Source organism: Pinus tabuliformis, chromosome 4_2 (genome assembly GCF_031772625.1).
Source record: "Pinus tabuliformis cultivar Carrire ecotype Pingquan chromosome 4_2, CPIR1, whole genome shotgun sequence".
Classification (NCBI taxonomy): Eukaryota; Viridiplantae; Streptophyta; class Pinopsida; order Pinales; family Pinaceae; genus Pinus; species Pinus tabuliformis.
Window position 1 is genome coordinate 591,889,027 of NC_142304.1, and position 19,184 is coordinate 591,908,210.

Here is a 19,184-nt window from a genome sequence, read left to right on the forward strand (position 1 = left end):
TCATCAAATTCTACCAATAAATGAGATAGAAAGAATATATCATGTCTTATACAGAAGAGGGTTGCTAGATCAGTAGAAACCTTGGGTGAATTTTCTACATAGTCTATGGAGTGTTCAATATGCATCTGAAAACTAAGGATTTGGTCTTCGTAAACCTCACATCCATGACTCTCAAGCACAATCTTTATACCATAAGCAAACCCTCCATGGTCGTGGTCAACGAATGAGACAGAGTTAACATGCTCCAGCAACTAAAGAAAATAGCCACCACACATAGAGGATCCATACCACCATTTATCAATCCATAATGAGAGCATTTTAGTTGTGGCAAGAAAGTTGGTCGCGGCGATGGCAACCCTCTGTTGGAAAATTTGATGCATTGCTCTTAAGACATCTAGATCCCATTTTCGACTTGTCGCACCTTTATTTATAAGCCAAACTTTGTTCTCATCGCGATATGAGATGGGCCAATCATGCCATATATAGAAGCCCCCCACTGCTAATTGCATCGAGATAACAGAAAAACCAGTCTCCATTGTTCGAACCTTCTCCAACAGTGTAAGCCAAACCCTGGCTAGCAGCAACATCCGGGTAAGAGAGGTGTAGCGGGCGAACCCTATAATCAATCGCACAAACCATTTTTTTCCCTCAAACTAAAAATGTGGTGCTATAGCACAAAATTAGTCTCAATACTCTTTCCAATTACATCATTCATTGATTATGGCATTCTTCGAGTCGACATTGTGTTATATTATATTATTTTGTATTTAATGTTTCATGTAACGTACTAATACAATATCTCCCCCATACTGAGTTGTAAAGCGCCTCTTAGTGCAATATAGAGACCAACATAGCTCCATCTTAACTCTGTATCTACGAAGCGCCGAGAGGGATCAAATCTCTTTTCATCTTAAGACATTTGATCCCTCTCGTTGCTTGGTCAATCCGGAGTTAAGATGGATCTAGGCTGGTTTAATTTCCCCCTTTAAATAGGCTATATTCCACATGAATACCATGGGTCAATACCATGGGTGAATACCATGAAATTATTTATTTTAATGTTATTTTTAATATTATTGTTATCTTATTTTGATCGAGTAAAAGTGTTTTCACATTATTATTTTTATTTTTATTTTTATTTTTATGTAATTTGACCAAGTCAAAATGTTTATAGGATAGAACATTACAACATTTCTTCCATACTGGGCTGGAGAGCGCCTCTTGGTGCAAATATAGGAAACTACCTTGCTAGGTTGAAGCATTGCTTTATAGTTGTTGGCAAGAGCAAATTTATGTTACATGCTTTACTTGATAAAACCAAGAGGTAACAGGCTATAATCAAAGGTTTCTCCTTTCTAGTTGGATCATGTGTGGCACATTAATTCATGGCTAATTAAATTCATATCTTATGCTACAGTAGATAATCTAAGGTAGTGTGAATGAACTCTTACTGAAACGGCTTTGAATGGAAGAGGCATTCATTTCCTTCGCAAAATAAAAAATCAAGGAAATTAGCGACAAATTTTGATATCATATAAACATCTTCAAAATTAGACAAAAAACAAGCAATTCAAGAATAAATGCAACTTGAATTGATAGACTTTTGTCTTTGCACCTCCCAACAAGTGTGGATTTACATACATAATTGTTATATGAATATAATGCTTCTTGCAATTCCTCATGGTTTTTTAATCAAACAAAGGTTATTGAGAAATCTTAGACGAGGTGTTATGTTATTCTTCCTTGCAAGCCTTTGTACAAATTTAGGGGCACTAGGACTCAACTATAACCAGCCTAGATCCATCTTAACTCTAGATCTATCAAGCATCGAGAGGGATCAAATCTCTCAAGGTGCAAACTTCTTTTTTGAGTGAAAAACTTGAGGAAAGGTTTGCACCTTAAAAGATTTGATCCCTCTCGACACTTGATAGATCCAGAGTTAAATAGATCTAGATTGGTATAATAATTAATAATTAATAATAATCAATAATATAGTTATTAATTTTTTTTATTTTTTTTTAAATGCAATTTGACTGATTCAAAATGTTTTAAATAATAATAATAATAATAATTAGTTATTTTATTTTATTTTTATTTTTATTTGTATTCTTATGTAACAAAACCGAGTCAAAATGTTTACATAACATAATATGATATGACATTATAACATCTCTTCCATACTGGGTTGGAGAGCGCCTCTTAACGGAATAATATTGATTGAAAACCAAAGTTGAACTCCATTTATATTATTATCACACTATTTTTTGTCTACTTGCATAGATGAAATGGTTTTCACTGAAAAGCATCTTTTGTGACCATATATCAATACAATGAAGTCAGTGAAACACTAAAATATAAGGAGTATCATATTTTCATATGGAGAAGCAAAGACAAATCATGTAGTTGATTAGACTATTCACTACATAGCACATTGGTGATACAATGTGTGCAAGTAATCCTTCAATACTCATACAAGCTTCTTATATGGTATCCACCAATTAAATAATGTGATCTAGCTATTCCCATGAACATTTGAAGATGGGAAAGTTTAAAAGCTCACAATTTCGCTGTTGGTGATGAAGTATTAGAGTTAACAAGGTAATTTCCTGGCTTAACTTGTGAAACATATTCACTTCCCATGCATGACATTCTAAAAGAAAAAACTATGAATGCATCCATATCGGATCATTACATTGTTTTTCATCCATCTCGATGCTTTTTGGAGTGGAAAAAGTGGAGGAATTAGCTCGCAAGACCAATTTTACTAGTGGGACCTAGTTTAGAAAATTGGGGTTTGAAACCTTTCATGAGCATTTTGAGGCATCATATGAATTTTTAGGGGTAAAATTTGTTGCTTTAGCACGACACCTTTCTTTCCTATTCTACACACAAAGACCTTTCCAATGACGCAAGAATCGCCTCAATCGAAATCCATATGCAAAAGTTATGCCACTTAGAAGGTGACCTTACTGTTTTGTCCACGGGAGGATGCATGTCAGCCCCATTACTCGTGGAAAATGAGATAGACACATGATCATGATGAAGAGGACTCTAGAATATTTAATGTTGTAGCTCCAGTTAAGAGCTGAAGGAGTCATACCTAACCACTAGTACGTTATCAGGTTGTGTTACAACTGAGCTACTAGGAGGAAAAGGGGTTATGTAACACCCTCCTCCCACATTTACCCAAGCTAACCAGTCCACTGGGGTAAACATGTGACAAAGAGTTGCTATGATATGATTCAACTCCATAAGTACAATTAAGGAAGTGGAATCGACAAACCAAAACCAAAATGACCTTCCTCATGAGCTATAGGACCCCTCAGGGGCTAACCAACCACTCCAAGTGCCCAACCCCTGAGTTAACTTGATTTTTACTGACCTAAACCCCCAATCACTCCCATGACAAGCCCTCCATGCAATTGAAATCCTTCAGTCACTCCCATAGCAAGACCTCCATGCGACTACAATCTTTTTCAGGTAGTTTTGTGCCAGCAACCCCGAAATATGAGCCACTTTTTCAGGGCTAGGACTCAGGCCTCTACCCAGAACTTGATGAAATTCTCAGAAATGATAAATAATAAGAAGACAATGCCTCTAATGCAAAACTTGAACAAGGAACTGACCAGACTCATCCTAACCATGACAGGCATTTCGTCAAACACATCATAAACATGTAATGTACAAGTCATATAAACACATATGAACATAGGGACCTCATACTTATCTGAGATCCATTAAGAAGTTTTGATGTCCTCTCACAATAGTTGCATTATCATCTATTAGGTCATACATTCATTAACATTTCATTTACTAAACAAAACATGATGAGAGCCACAACCAAAGTCTGTCATAAAACCATGCTTATAACCAGCATATAACCAACAGATTAACAATGATAGAACAACCATTAAAATCACATAATAACAAGCACATTTACTCATAAAACTCAAGAGGAAATATTCTCATTATTCATTTGCAAAATCCAACCAAGTTAGGGACTTCCACGTACCACCCGACCATAGATTGGGCTGAATAAAATCTTTCTTTCAACCAATCACCCCCATGCCATATTCCAAGCATGAATGTGGAACTCACAACAAAACCAACCAGGGCTTCTCAAGATTTACCATGTATCCTGCCATTACTGGTCAAGGGATTCCTAGGCCTGAAACCCTCATCTATACCACCAAGATTTATCGTGTATCCCGTCGTTACTGACTAAGGGATTCCTAGGTCCAAACAAAGAAACATACACTACAAGATTTACCACAATCCTGCCATATACCGGTCAAGGGATCACTAGGCCCTAAGAAAGTATGGATGCCTCCAGATCTCTCCACCTAAACCATGAGGAATTTTCCCGTCTCCACCCTCAGGCTTTACCATGTATCCCACCATTACGGTCAAGGAATTCCTAAGCCTTTGGTAATTTTCTTGAGACCACCCCACTCAGTTTTAAACCATCCGACAATCCAGATCAACCAAGTAAAAGAACCCCATCACACCATGGCTATCCAAAAATGGAAAGGAAAGGCTAAAAAACATTGCCACACCTAGGAAAACCCATGTCAATGAGAATAAGAAAACCAAATAAACACATGCATGTACCATGCATGCCAAAACTAGCAAGGAAATCATACATGCAACTCGATAATTGCAAGTAATTCCGTTGTAGCCACTTGATCCAACTCTTTCTTGCTTGATCTTTGCTTCCCTTTGCCTCCTTATCCTTCTTTCTACAATGTTATAGTGCTCCAAGAATGCTCTAAGCATGCAAGAGTATGAGAGAGTAGAGAGAATAGAGAAAGCTCCAAGCTAAAACTGACAAAAGGTTGTGAAATGATCCTTAGAAGCCTTTTTATTAATGAGGCCTCTATTTTCTTCAATTTCCATTATTTTTCCTTCAATTTCCTCCTCACATGCAACCTGTGACCTTTCACCTTCCTTTTCTCCTAATTTCCTTTATTTTCATAAATAAAATTCCAATTAATGCCTCTTGCCTTTCCAAAGCCTTTTCCATTGCCTTTGCCAAATTCCCTTTAGCCATAATAAACCAAATGAACACCCACTAGGATGTTTTTCCCAACATTCAACTTGGAATATGTGTCCCATGACCTTGGTCTTATTTTTCCTTTATTAACTTTATTACATGAAATTTTGAGTCGGGGCTGTTACAGGTTCCATTATTTTCAAGTGCATTTTGTTCCATAAATGAACAAAGTAGCTAAGAGGGATAGGGAGAGAGAACACACAGAAGATTTGTGCATTGTAGTAGCCCATGGGCCACATGCCTTACTTCTCTGTACTCACAACCATTTTCTATTCAGAGAAAGAGAGTAGAGCGGCCTCACCTTCCAACTAAGTTTTCTTCTGAAAGGGTTTCCCAGGTTATATCTTGTGTCAAATCGTGATTTGTGAGTCTTTATTTCGATGTTCTATTTTATGCATGATTATAATTTGCATGCATATATAATAAATAATAATTTACAGATCCATAAATCTAAAGAAAAATAAACCCTCATAATGTATATTTCAAAATTTCAAGTATAATTTATTAGATCTATCGTGACGAATTTTCCAGTGGAATATCCAAAGTAGTTTATGGATCATATTAGTATCAGAGCAGGTTTATTTTGGTATATTGTGGACATTAGTAGGGGATATAGATTGGCGAATCCAAAAGCCATAAAACCCTAGTCATGGTCGAGGAATCTATGAATAGACTTCATGATCCTGTAGAGAAGAGGTTTTCACAGCTGGAAGCACAAGTTACAGATATAAATTGCAATGTGAATCTCCTCTTGGTGGCCCTAACCAATAAACTTGATATATTAGGAGAATATGGGGGTTCTAATGCAAAGGTTTGATCAAAGGGGAGCTTAGGAGATCAAGAATAAACAAAGAATGAGCCAAAGAAAGGACCTAAAAAAGATCAACCCAGTTCGAGTGTTGTGAACCATTCATAATCACTGTTCAAAATGGAAGCAAAGATCGATATCAAGCCATACTAAGGTGAGACTGACGCTATGAAGCTAAATCACCAGTTGTAGCAATTAGAAGTTTATTTCAATGTTTATCATATAGAGGAAGAATATAAGATTACATTTTCACGTTTGAAATTAGAGGGCGATGCCCTGACCTAGTGGGAAAGCCATACGAAGAACTTGAGGTTGGAGGGAGATCCTCTAGTGACTAAGTGGGAGTACTTTAAAACCCTAATAAAGTCACAATTTTTCCCTATTGGGTATGTATATGACTAGTGGATCTAGTGGCACTACTTTAGGCAAAAGTAGGGGTAAAGTGTATAGGGGTACACCACAAAGTTCAGGAATATGGCCATAATGTTGGGTATCTCCCCAAAGAATCCAAATGTACTCCTTAAGTATCTGGGAGGTCTACATAGCCATCTACAAAAGCAAGTGATGTTTTCAAGCCCAGATCGATGGACGAGGCTTGTGTATAGGCATAGTACCTAGAGAACATAGGCCAGAAAAAGGGCAATCAAGTGGATTGATGCAGAATGAGCACCATGACACTTTTTAGGAGGGGAAGAAGAAGTGGAAAGGGGGAAAAGACAAAAATATGGCAACCACAACAAACCAGTGCGAGGATCCCAACAACCATCACAACCACTATAATATTGATGACCATACAAAGGAGAAGTGTTGTAAGTTGCATTCAGAGCTTAACTCGAAGAACAAAAAGAAAGAGAATAAGAAGAAGAATCTCATGGCCACTGATTCAAGCAACATGGTTAAAAACAACTCAAATGTGGATGAGAAGATCATCTACACACCAATGCAAAAGTAAGTGAATCTGAGTAGCCTTTAGCAACAGGAAGAGAAATAAATGACCAAACTCTTCCACTTAAAGATACAGGTCAAGAAGACAAAGATTGATGCTCTGTTTGAATTTGGATTACAGGCGAATCTCATCGTAGCAGAGATGGTCAACAAATTGGGATTGGAATTTCATGATCATGCAAACCCATATCCATTGGGATGGGTAAATAAGGATGCAGAGTTAAAGGTAACAAAATAGTGCAAAGTTACATTGTTATCGTTGTTGATTTTATTGATGAAGTAGAACTAGATTTAGTTTCCCTTGATGTATGTGGAGTGGTGTTTGGAAGTCCCTACATGTACATGTGAGATGTAATCTTCATGCAAAGGACCAAGTAATTATGACTCGTCATGGATGGAAAATCATTCACCATCAAAGCACACAAAGGCAAGTCAAAAAATTCATTGGTAAGTTCCAACCAAGCCAAGAAACTGATCAATTCTAACAAGAAGTTTGTTTTATTGTTTTTAAGAGAGAATGAGTCTATAGAAGAGTCAGTAAGAGCAAAGGCATCACCAAAGAGGTGTACTAAGAAATAGAAATAACAACTAGAAGAATTGCTACAAACATACAGGGATGTGTTCTGAGAGCTCAAAGGTTTACCACGTAAGAAGGAAGTCACGCATGAGATCCAACTATTATCAGATTCCACATTGCCAAACATTGGGTTGTACAAGTAATATGTTATAGAAGCAAGTGAGGTGAATTAGAAACAATTGCAGCAACTACTAGAACGAGGGTCATTTGACTAAATATATCACCACGTGGGTCACCCGTCATCACAATGCCAAAAAAGGATGGGACTTGATGGATGTGTATTGATTATAAGGCACTGAACAAAATCATTCTCAAGAATAGGTACCACCTACCTAGAATCGATGATTTGTTGGATCAACTGCAGTAAGTGAAATACTTCACCAAGCTGGACTTAAAGTCTGGATATCACCAAGTTCGAGTTAGAGAAGAAGATACCTAGAAAACCGCCTTCAAAATCAGGCAATATTTGTATGAGTGGTTACTCATGCCATTTGGCCTATTCAATGCACTATTTATGTTTATGAGGTTAATGAATGATATACTATGCCATTTAATAGATTCACGTGTTATTGTCTATTTGGATGAAATAATGGTATGCAATGTTACCTCGGAGGAGCATATCTCACATTTGGCGCAAGTGTTGGAGACATTAAAGAAGCACCAATTGCTAGCAAATATCAAGAAGTGTGAGTTTGCACAACAATCTTTGGTGTCTATGGGGTATGTGATAGGTGGAGGAGAGCTAAATATATATCCTTCTAAGATGGGGGCCATCATGAAATGGTCGGTGCCTACTCATGTTTTTGAGGTTAGGAGTTTTGTTGGGGCATAACAATACTTGAGGAAATTCATAGCCTCATTTTAAGTGGTAGTAGCAACACCCCATGCCATAATAGCAAGTGGAAAGAGTTTCCAATGGGGAAAGGGTTAGTAAAGGGCCTTTGAGGAGTTAAAGAATACGACCAATCAAGAATTGATTCTAGCATTAGTGAACTTGCAACAACCCTTTGAAATCGAGACAAATGTGATTGGGTATTCTATGGGAGTGATCTTATTGCAGGGAGAAAGGCATGTATGCTACTATACTAAAGTATTTCATAGGGCATGTAACAACCCTCATAAAAAATTCCATGTAAATAAAGTTAATAAAGGAAAAATAATAACCAAGGTCATGGGACAAGTATTCTAAGGTGGGTGTTGGGAAAAACATCCTAGTGTGGGTGTTCATTTGGTTTGTTATGCCTAAGGAAAAAAAGGCAAAGGCTTTGGGAAGGTATGAGGCAATAATTGGCATTTTATTTATGGAAATAATGGAAATTAAGAGAAAATGAAAGTGAAAGGTCACAGGTTGTATGTGAGGAGGAAAATGAAGGAAAAATAATGGGAAATTGAAGAAAATAAAGGCCTCATTAATAAAAAGGATTATGAGGATCAATTGGTACCCTTTTTTGTCAGTTCAGTTTTGGGAGCTCTTTCTCTCTATTCTCTCTCTCTCACACTCTTGGATACTTAGAACATTATTGGAGCACTCTAGCATTAGATCAAGGAAAGCAAAGGAAGGACTAAGAAGGCAAAGGGAAGCAAAGATCAAGCAAGGAAGAGCAACATCTAGCAGCTACAATGAGATTATTTGCAAGTATCGATTTTCATGTGTGATTTCCTTGCTAGTTTTGGCATGCATGGTACATGCATGTGTGTTTTGGTTCTCTTGTTTTCATTCGCATGGGTTTTTCCAGGTGTGACATTGTTCTTCAACCTTGCCTTTCCATTTCCGAATAACCATGGTGTGATGGGGTTCTCTTGTATTTGTTTGAGTTGGATTTTCAGATGGTTTCAAAACTGAGTGACGTGGTCTTTGAAAGAAATAACACAAAGCCCAGGAATTCCTGGACCAGAGAAGATGGGATTACAATAAAGCTAGATTTCGTGTGCCTCGGTGGGCCTAGGAATCCTCGACCAGTGCATGGTTGGATATATAGTAAATCCTAGAGGGGTGTGCCCTCGATCAGGCCTATGAATCCTCGATCGGTGAATGGCAGGATGTATGGTAAAGCTTAGAGGGTGAAGTCATGATTAGGCCTAGGAATCCTTGACCGTTATGTGGCGGGATATATGGTGTGTTGGTCATGCATTCATGTTGTTTGCATATATATGTTCTCTATGTTTGAGGTCTATGTACTTGTTGTGTATGCATGGTGGTGGTCATGGTTGCAGTGGTGTCGCCATGTGAAAGTGGATGGTGTGTTGTTGGATGTGGTCGTCATGAGTGTATTTTGGTTATGCATGTCAGTACTTGTATATTGTTATGCATACATTGACATGGTGATAATTTTCGTGCATGAGGTCATGGTATGTGGTCGATATGGTCATGCATTGATAATTGGATAATGGTTGATTGATATGATTATGATTATAAATGTATTGTGCTAATCTGGTTGATCTTGCAGATGTTATATCCTCCCCTGAACTATACTGAGGTATGTTGATTATTTTATGTTTTGGTTTAAGCTAACACGGTATACTTGTAGGAAGAAGAACAAAGATGACTAGCAAGATGGTAGACTACAATTCACAAGATTCTCCCTATGGATTAGATGAGCAGTGTGGTGTTGGGCACTCTTTTAACTAAGCAGACACATTAAGAAGTTTGAAGGTAGAAATAAGGAGTTGCAAGGAAGATAATCACAGGATCATTCAGGCACAAGAAAAACAAGCAGAAGTCAATGCAGTAATCCTTCAAAATTTGTCAAAATTGTAGAGATAGGGACAACTTCGGACCAACCATGGTTAGGAGGATAGCTAAAATGGGGCATTTGACAGTAGATCTCATGGTGGGCACAGGTCAGATATAGATGACACAATCAAATATGGTAGGTTCTTGGATACTCCAGATAGGAGAGGTGACAAACACAGGTTATATTCTAGTTCTGGTTCTGATAAACCCTATGATCGTCATTGTTATCATCCTTATAGGAGGAGTGACTGTGGATATTTTCCAAATGAGTTAAAGAAAGCAAAGCCACCTACCTTTGATGGGGATTTGAAGAAACCAGAGGATGCATAGGCATGACTACTTGGGATGAAGAAGTTATTTGAGCTGCATGATTACACAGAGAATATGAAGGCTAGGATAGCCATCTTTAGCCTCAAAAGGAAAGCAGACATCTAGTGGGAAGATTTGAAGCGGGTTAGAGACATTAGGACAGAGGAGTTGATTTGGCATGAATTCAAGAGACTTTTCAAGAAAAAGTACTTCTCAGAGAGGTACTACGACAACAAAGCCAAGGAGTTCTATGAGCTAAAGATGGGATTGATGAAAAATGAAGAGTACACAACTAAGTTCCAAGAGCTATTTAGGTATGTACCATATCTTAGGGATGAGAAGGCCAAGGTTCAGAGATTTGTAAGTGGATTTCCATTAGCATTTAGAGATCAGATTGAGTATGATGAACCTCGGTCGCTCGAGGAAGTTATTGGGAAATTGAAGCATTGTTATGAGCAGTCAAAGCGCAAGACATAACCTCAAGGTTGGAAAGGGAAAGACAAAGCTAAAGGTAAATGGCAGATGAAAAGAAAAAGGCCTCAGGATGAAGGTAAGAAAGAAAATGTTGCACCTTAAAGGAAGTTTAATAGGTCACAACATGGAGGGCAGCAAAATAAAGGTGATGGTACAAGATGGTTGTAGTGTTGGACATGTGGTAAGGAGCATCTTAAGAGGGATTTTCCGCAGAATCAGGGTGGTAGGCCTAAAATTTATAGTGCACAAGAAGAGTATATAGTGGGGATGTTGGGCATAACATTCCACGAATTTATGTAGAAATGGATCACAAGCAGACAGATCACCATGCAACTATTATCGATGGGAAATAAGCTTTGTGATCAAGTTGTTTCCATTTTGATTAACCCTGGATATAATTATAGTTATGTTAGACTTAACCTGGGGGATACATGTGGTTTGAATAAAAATGTGCATGCAAAATCTCAGTTAGTGCACTTGGTTACATGTACAAAGAAGAGAGTGTGTCACTGGGTAAGAGCTTGTGCATTCGAGTTGAATGATATGCCTACCTCAACACATTTGAATGTATTGTCATTGGGATCATATAGTATGCTTTTGGTTATGGAATGGTTGTATCTTCACAGGACTAAGGTGAATTTTTATGATAAGGCGATTGAGTGTTTGGATGACAATGGAGAATAGAGAATCTTGTAGCGTAAGAAGAAGGCAACATCAGTTAGAATGGTGACAATTATGCAGGCAAAGTGTAGTTGCAAAAAAGGGCGTGTGCTATTTGTAGTGTATATTTCTAGTGATAAAGTTAAGGATGTTGAGGATGCAAACATATTGAGTAGGTACCCGACCTTGGAGCAGTTTAAGCATGTTTTTCCAGTAGAGATTTCAGATTTTCCGCCTCACAGAGAAATGGACTTTTCCATTAAGTTGGTACCAGGGGCAACACCAACATCGAAGGAACTGTACAGGATGAGCACACCAAAGTTAGTAGAGCTGAAGTTACAATTGAAGGAAATGCTTGACAAGGGATACATTAGGCCAAGTGTATCACCTCGGGGGGAACCGATGTTGTTTGTGAAGAAGAAGGATGGTACTCTTAGGCTATGCATTGATTCATGCAGTTGAACAAGCTGACCATAAAAAACAAGTATCAGTTGTTGAGGATTGATGACTTGTCTGATCAGTTGAAGGGAGCAACATTGTTCTCGAAGATTGATTTGAGATAAGGATACCATCAAGTACGCATTAAGGAAGAGGACATATACAAGACAACTTTCCAGACCAGGTATGGGAATTATGAGTTTGTTGTAGTTCCATTTAGTTTGACTAATGCTCCAACTACTTTTATGTTCTTAATGAATAGTGTATTGCGTCCTCATCTGGACAAGTTTGTTATTGTATTCAATGATGACATCTTGATATATTATAAAAATGAGGAAGAGCATGTCAATAACTTAGCAATAGTGTTGAGATTACTAAGAGAGCATAAGTTATATGCCGAGCTTAGCAAATGCAGTTTCTTTCAGACAGAGGTACGTTGCTTGGGACATGTTGTTTCCAAGGAAGGCATAACAGTGGATTGAGAGAAGATAAGGGCTATCATAGAGTGGGTAGCTCCTGGAAATGTGGATGAGGTAAGATCATTTATGGGGCTAGAAGGTTATTATAGGAGGTTCATCAAGAACTTCTCTCACATTGCATATCCTATTACGTCACTGCAGAGGCAAGGTAATAAATTTGAATGGATAGAAGAATGTGCAACCAATTTTGAGAAATTGAAGCAGTTGTTGATGAATGCTCCAATGTTAATGATTGCAGATCCAGACAAAGAATTTGTGGTGTGCATAAATGCGTGTAAGAGAGGACTTGGTGGAGTCCTTATGCAGGAAGGACAATTAGTATGCTATGAGTCACGTAAATTGAATGAGCATGAGCAAAATTATCCAACACATGATATTTAGTTGGCAGCGATCATCCATGCATTGAAGATGTGGAGGCACTATATTCTTGGCAGGAGGTTTGTATTGATGAGCGATCACAGTGGATTGAGATACTTGTTTGACCAACCGAATCTAAATTCCAGGCAAGCTAGATGGTTGGCCATGATCAGTGAGTTCGACTTTGATATAAGGTACATTAAGGGGAAAGAGAACAGGGTTGCAGATGCTCTTACCAGGAGAATACAGGTAAATCATGTAGCAGCTATGAGCTCCTATGGGACAGACTTACAAGATCAGATCTTACAGGTAGGACAATAGGATGACAATTACATGGAGCTTATGCATAGGTTATAGCAAGGTACAATTAGTAAGGATGTGGACTATCATCTTACAATAGATGGTTTGGTCAGATTTAGGGACAAGATATATGTGTTGAATGACAGTGAGCTCAAGAAAACTATATTGTGAGAGTTTCATGCAAAACCGTATTCAGGTCACCCAGGATACCAAAAGACATTGACAATAGTGAATAAGTTTTTATCATTGGTCGAATCTGAAGAAGGAAGTGGCAGAGGTTGTTGTTAGATGTTTGGATTGTCAGCAGGTGAAAATCGAATGTAAGAATCCAGGTGGACTACTACAACCGATTTTGATTTGAGAGTGGAAGTGGGAGGTCATTTCCATGGATTTCATCGCAAGTTTATCGAGGATATCTAGACAACATGATTCCATCATGGTTGTGGTGGATAAGTTGGCTAAGGGAGCACACTTCATTCCAGTGAAGTCTACTTATTTAGCTAGTGATGCGGCACAAGCATTCACTAGAGATGTAGTGAGGCTGCATGGTGTTCCAAAAAATATTATGTCATACAAGGATGCTAAGTTCACTTCCAAGTTTTGGAAGGAGTTGTCTATAGGTTTGGGGACATAGTTGGTCTTCAACACAACTTATCATCCACAGACAGATGGATAGACAGAGAGGGTCAATAAGATATTGGAGGACATGTTGAGGATGTATCTGATGCACCAACATAGCAGATGGGAGGAGTACCTTCTGTTGGTTGAGTTTGCTTATAACAAAGGGTATCATGAGTCACTAAGGATGAGTCTATTTAAGGCACTATATGGGTAGAGTTGTAATACTCCCATTAGTTGGAGTGACCCAGTGAACAAGGTATTGATAGGACCAGACATGTTGGCGGAGATGGAATAGGAAATGTAGGTTATCAAGAAGAATCTAAAGGCAGCACGGGACAGGCATAAAAGTTATGCAGATCGGAACAGGGTGTTTAAGGAGTTTCATGTTGGAGAACATGTGTATTTACACATCAAGCCCAAGAAGAGATCCTTGAGGATTGGATCATGTGCCAACCTGGCACCTCGATTTTTTGGACCTTTCAAGATTCCTAAAAGGATTGGACAAGCAGCCTAGCGACTTGCATTGCATTCGATAATGAAAGTCCATGATGTTTTCCATGTGCCATTGCTTAAGAAGTATGTCAAATATGTTGATCATGTGATTTATTGGTCTGTATTGCAGGTGGATCCAGATAAATAATTCCAGCCAAAACCTCAGTGTATATTGCAGAAAAAGATGCTTATGCTCCGAAACCCAGCAATCGAAGTTAAAGTGCAGTGGAAGCACTTTGGGTCCGATGAAGCTACATGGGAGATGACGAATCAGATGCGGGGTATGTATCCTTCTCTATTTTCTGGTTGAGAGAATGTTTTTGGTATATGTTTTGGTGTGATCTTTTGGTATATACATATGTATATGGATGTAAATACCACCATGAGTTGTGCTATAAAGCTCCAATAAGCAACATGGGTGTCACGTCGTCATGATTGTCATGTTGTTATGTTTTCATGTTGGTTTTCTTCTCAGCAGGTTGATCATTGTAATTATTGCATCGAGGTAAGTCATTAAGCTCCATGGGCAGTATGTTTTGCTTCTCAACATTCTTGTTGGTTGTAGGTGTCATTGAACACCGAGAACGGTGTTCCCCCAAGGGGGAGGGTTCTGTAATAGCCCTGGTAAAAAAATCCATGTAAATAAAGTTAATAAAGGAAAAATAATAACCAAGGTCATGGGACACGTATTCCAAGTTGAATGTCAGGAAAAACGTCCTAGTATGGGTGTTCATTTGGTTTATTATGGCTAAGGAAAAAAGGAAAAGGCTTTGGGAAGGCATGAGGCATTAATTCGCATTTTATTTATGGAAATAATGGAAATTAGGAGAAAAGGAAGGTGAAAGGTCATAGGTTGCATGTGAGGAGGAAAATGAACGAAAATAATGGAAAATTGAAGAAAATAGAGGCCTCATTAATAAAAAATATTCTGAGGATCAGCTGGTACCCTTTTTGAAAGTTCAATTTTAGGAGCTCTCTCTCTCTCACACACTCTTGGACACTTAGAGCATTCTTGGAGCACTCTAGCATTGGATCAAGGAAAGCAAAGGAAGGACCAAGAAGGAAAAGGGAACAAAATATCAAGCAAGGAATAACAACATATAGCAGCTACAACGAGATTATTTGCATGTATCAATTTGCATGTGTGATTTTCTTGCTAATTTTGGCATGCATGGTACATGAATGTGTGTTTTTGGTTCTCTTGTTTTCATTGGCATGGGTTTTTCCAGGTGTGAAAGTGTTCTTCATCCTTGCCTTTCCATTTCTAGACAGCCATGGTGTGATGGGTTCTCTTGTATTTGGTTGAGCTGGATTACTGGATGGTTTCGAAACCGAGTGAGGTCATCTCTGAAATAAAGAACGCAAGGCCCAGGAATCCCTGGACCAAAGAAGGTGTGATTCCAGTAAAGCCAAATTTTGTGTGCCTAAGAATCCTCGACCGATGAATGACTGGATATACGGTAAAGCTTAGAGGTGTGTGCCCTCGATTAGGCCTAGGAATCCTCGTCTGATGAATGGTAGGATATATAATAAATCCTAGAGGGTGGAGTCTTGATTAGGCCTATGAATCCTTGACCATTGTATAGCAGGATATACTGTAAAGCCTAGAGACTAGGAGATAGGAAAATTCATCATTGTGTAGGCGGAGAAATATGATGGCATCCATGCTTGTTTAGGGCCTAGTGATCCAGTGGGGATTGCGGTAAAGCCTGAGGAAACTTGGATTGGTTTTGTTGTGAGTCCCACACTCATGCTTGGAATATGGAATGGGGGTGATTGGCTGAAAGAAAGATTTTGTTAAGCCAATCTATGATTGGGTGGTTCATTGAAGTCCCAAACTTGGTTGGCTTTTGCATTCATTAATAATAGCCGTTTCTCCTTGGTATTTCATGTGTAAATGTATTGCCTTATAAGTGGATTTTATGGCTATTATATCCTTGTTATTTCCATTGGTTATATGTTGGTTATGAGTATGTTTTATGACAAACTTGATGTATTCCTTTTATCATGTTTTGATCAGTAACTGAAAGTACAATGAATACATGACCTAATATATGATAATGCAACTATTGTGATATGGAAACAATTGATCTATATGTGTAAAGTTGAAGTTTTTTAACAATTTTCAAGTTAAAATTACATGCGTCTTGGGTAGAGGATTAATTTAATAAACACATAAACAAGTAAATTTTAACCAATTTTTACATCCAAACAGAGAAAAATAAGCATATCTGAAACACATAACACAAAGCATGATAAAGGAGTTCACCCCTCTCTTGGGCTACATCTCCTGGTCCAGCTTCCAATGTAGGGCCTCTTTCATTAAAAATGATCAAAAGTGTGTTTATATGCTTTACGAATCTCAAAAATTAGAAATTATGTCTCCAGTGGATATAACACTGTCAAAAACCCCCATTTTGGTTCTTTCTACACCTCATTTGGTCAAAAATTGAGAAAGTTATGATTGTTTCTTCCTTCCTCCCAATTTTCTGACTAGTGATCCTACAATTCGCCCCAAACGCAGAAACGACGCGCAAACCTAGCCTACCTTCCCACTCGACAGGTGAAATTGTAGGATGGATAACTCTGCAATTAAGACCCTAGTTCTGCCCACCCTTGTTGGCCTGACCCGCAATGACTAGGTCATGGTCACCACGTGCCTATAGGACCGAACCTGATGTCGGATTCTCTGTGCTGAGGGTTGATTGGTGGGCATGTTTCATTAGCTAGCAGTCACATTATGGGTCATATGACCTGGGGGTGGCCCCCCATTTCCTCCGTCGCGCCCGTGGTTCTGTGAGGGGTCATATGACCTGGAGTTGGACCCCGTGGGTTGGCCCCTTAACCTTTCCGCCTTCGATCTAGCTCTGCGCTTCAACGATGTTATATGCTATGGGGTTGTGGCCGTGGGCTGGGCTAAGGCCTAGCCCCTGGCCCCCCACCTGTGGTCCCATGGATCTGGGGTGGCCAGGGGCTAGAGCTTAGCTCAACCCCCTCCCCCATATGCACATTTTATAAAGTTTAAATATAACGTTGCCACAATGCTTTACAAGAACCATCGGTGGTGCAGTGGTGGGGCACCTCGCTGCCACCACAGAGGTCTCAAGTTTAATCCTAGTGGATTTCATTTTGGACCCAAACCAAAATTTTTCCAAGTTAAGAGGAGGCCATGTGGCAGCCACCGATTGGCCCACATGGCTTTCCCTTATTGGTCCAACATTACACAACCAACATAACAATAATATATTCGAACCAGTCACAACGCAACAAATAATGAAAACCCATTGGCCAATAAAATTCAAATTTTTGGACAAATTAGGGGAGGGCATGTGGCAGTCTGCCATTGGCCCAAAATGTCCAGTCATTTGTCGTTTTTTCCAAAAAAAAATTGTTTGCCAATTCGATCAGAACGTGACATCGGGAGCATACGATATCAATTTTGAGTGAAACAAATTGCGTTGGTTCAGATCGCCGAGATATATCTAGTTGTTTAGGTTTCAAGCTCTATTGCACACTTTGAATTTTGAGCACTATTTTGATCCACTGGATCACTCCTCCCCATTGGAAGCTTTTGGACCTCCAAAAGATCTTTATCAATCAAAAAATAGATGAGGTTAAAACTCCCTTACCCTTCCAGTCTCAATCCACTGAACTTTTCTTGACTTTGTCGCTTTGAGATTTTCATGAAAGCACATCACTTTCCCTGATTTTGGAGTCTTGGACTTTCTCTCAAAGATGAATTCTCGTTGCAATTTTCCAAGATATGCATAACTTAAAACTACCCTTGAAGGAATATGAACATTCCCTCCTCAGTATTCAATCAATGGAAACTTAAACAATTTCATCTTGAACATTGTTGTCATGACGATACTTAGCATGTCTAGCCTTGCACTTGGCTCGAATCTTTACCAAATGTGATCGCCATCGCCATGCACCATCCTTTTTAAAAGCCAAAACATTATGAAACCCACAAGAAGATGTTTTGGGACCAATGTCCTCTTTGTCAAATAGCCTTTGCATTTGCTTTTTTCCTTCTGCATGCTTTAACACCGGCATCTTGTTCACACCAATGTTCAACAATGATGCATTATGCTGCAAATTCACTTCATTTTGTTTACCTCTTTTAGGAGGCAACTTGTTAAACTCCTGAAACATCTTATCACATGAATTAGAAACATCAACGAAATCAGATTTCAAACTTTATTCATATCCTTAAAAGGCTTTAGATTCCTCAACATCATCATGTTTCATTAACGATGCAAAGTTCTGACAAGCATTAACAATCCTCTTCATTTGTCCCGCATTTACAAGAGTTGTATTCAACTTCTTCTTGTGTGCTTTAACAATGTACTCAATCCTATTTTTAAACAAATGATATTTTTTCTCATGGAAATGAAAATTGCTCTCCTATGATATAGATACAAGCTTCCCAAAACAATACCACATATATCAATTGGAATTACATCAAGTTATACCTCATCTAAAAAGTTTGCAGTGATTGCGAATTTCAGTTTACATCTTTTTTCCATATGAAATTTAGCATTCTCAAATATTTAACCTAGAGGATAAGGTTTAGGATGAGGAATTGTTTCTAAATTCAACTTCTTGACAATGTTTCCTGAGATAAGATTTGCTTGTGAACCACTATCAAACAATGTATCTATCTTGCTATGTTTTGAAATGACTCTACTATGGAAAAGCTCTATTCTTGTTTTTTCATCTTGAGTTTCATTGCAACAATACGAAGAACTAGTACATGCAATGTCCTTACCTTTCAAACCCATGGTTGTGATTTTTGTTTCATCTCTAAAATCAAAACCTAAATCTTGTTGTGTAGTCGCAGTTGTCTTATCTTTCTCCTTGTTTTAAACTTTTTGGGTCTCATTTATGGACGAAGTTTACCGCTATGGTCTTCATCATGGCCATCTTTGGAACAA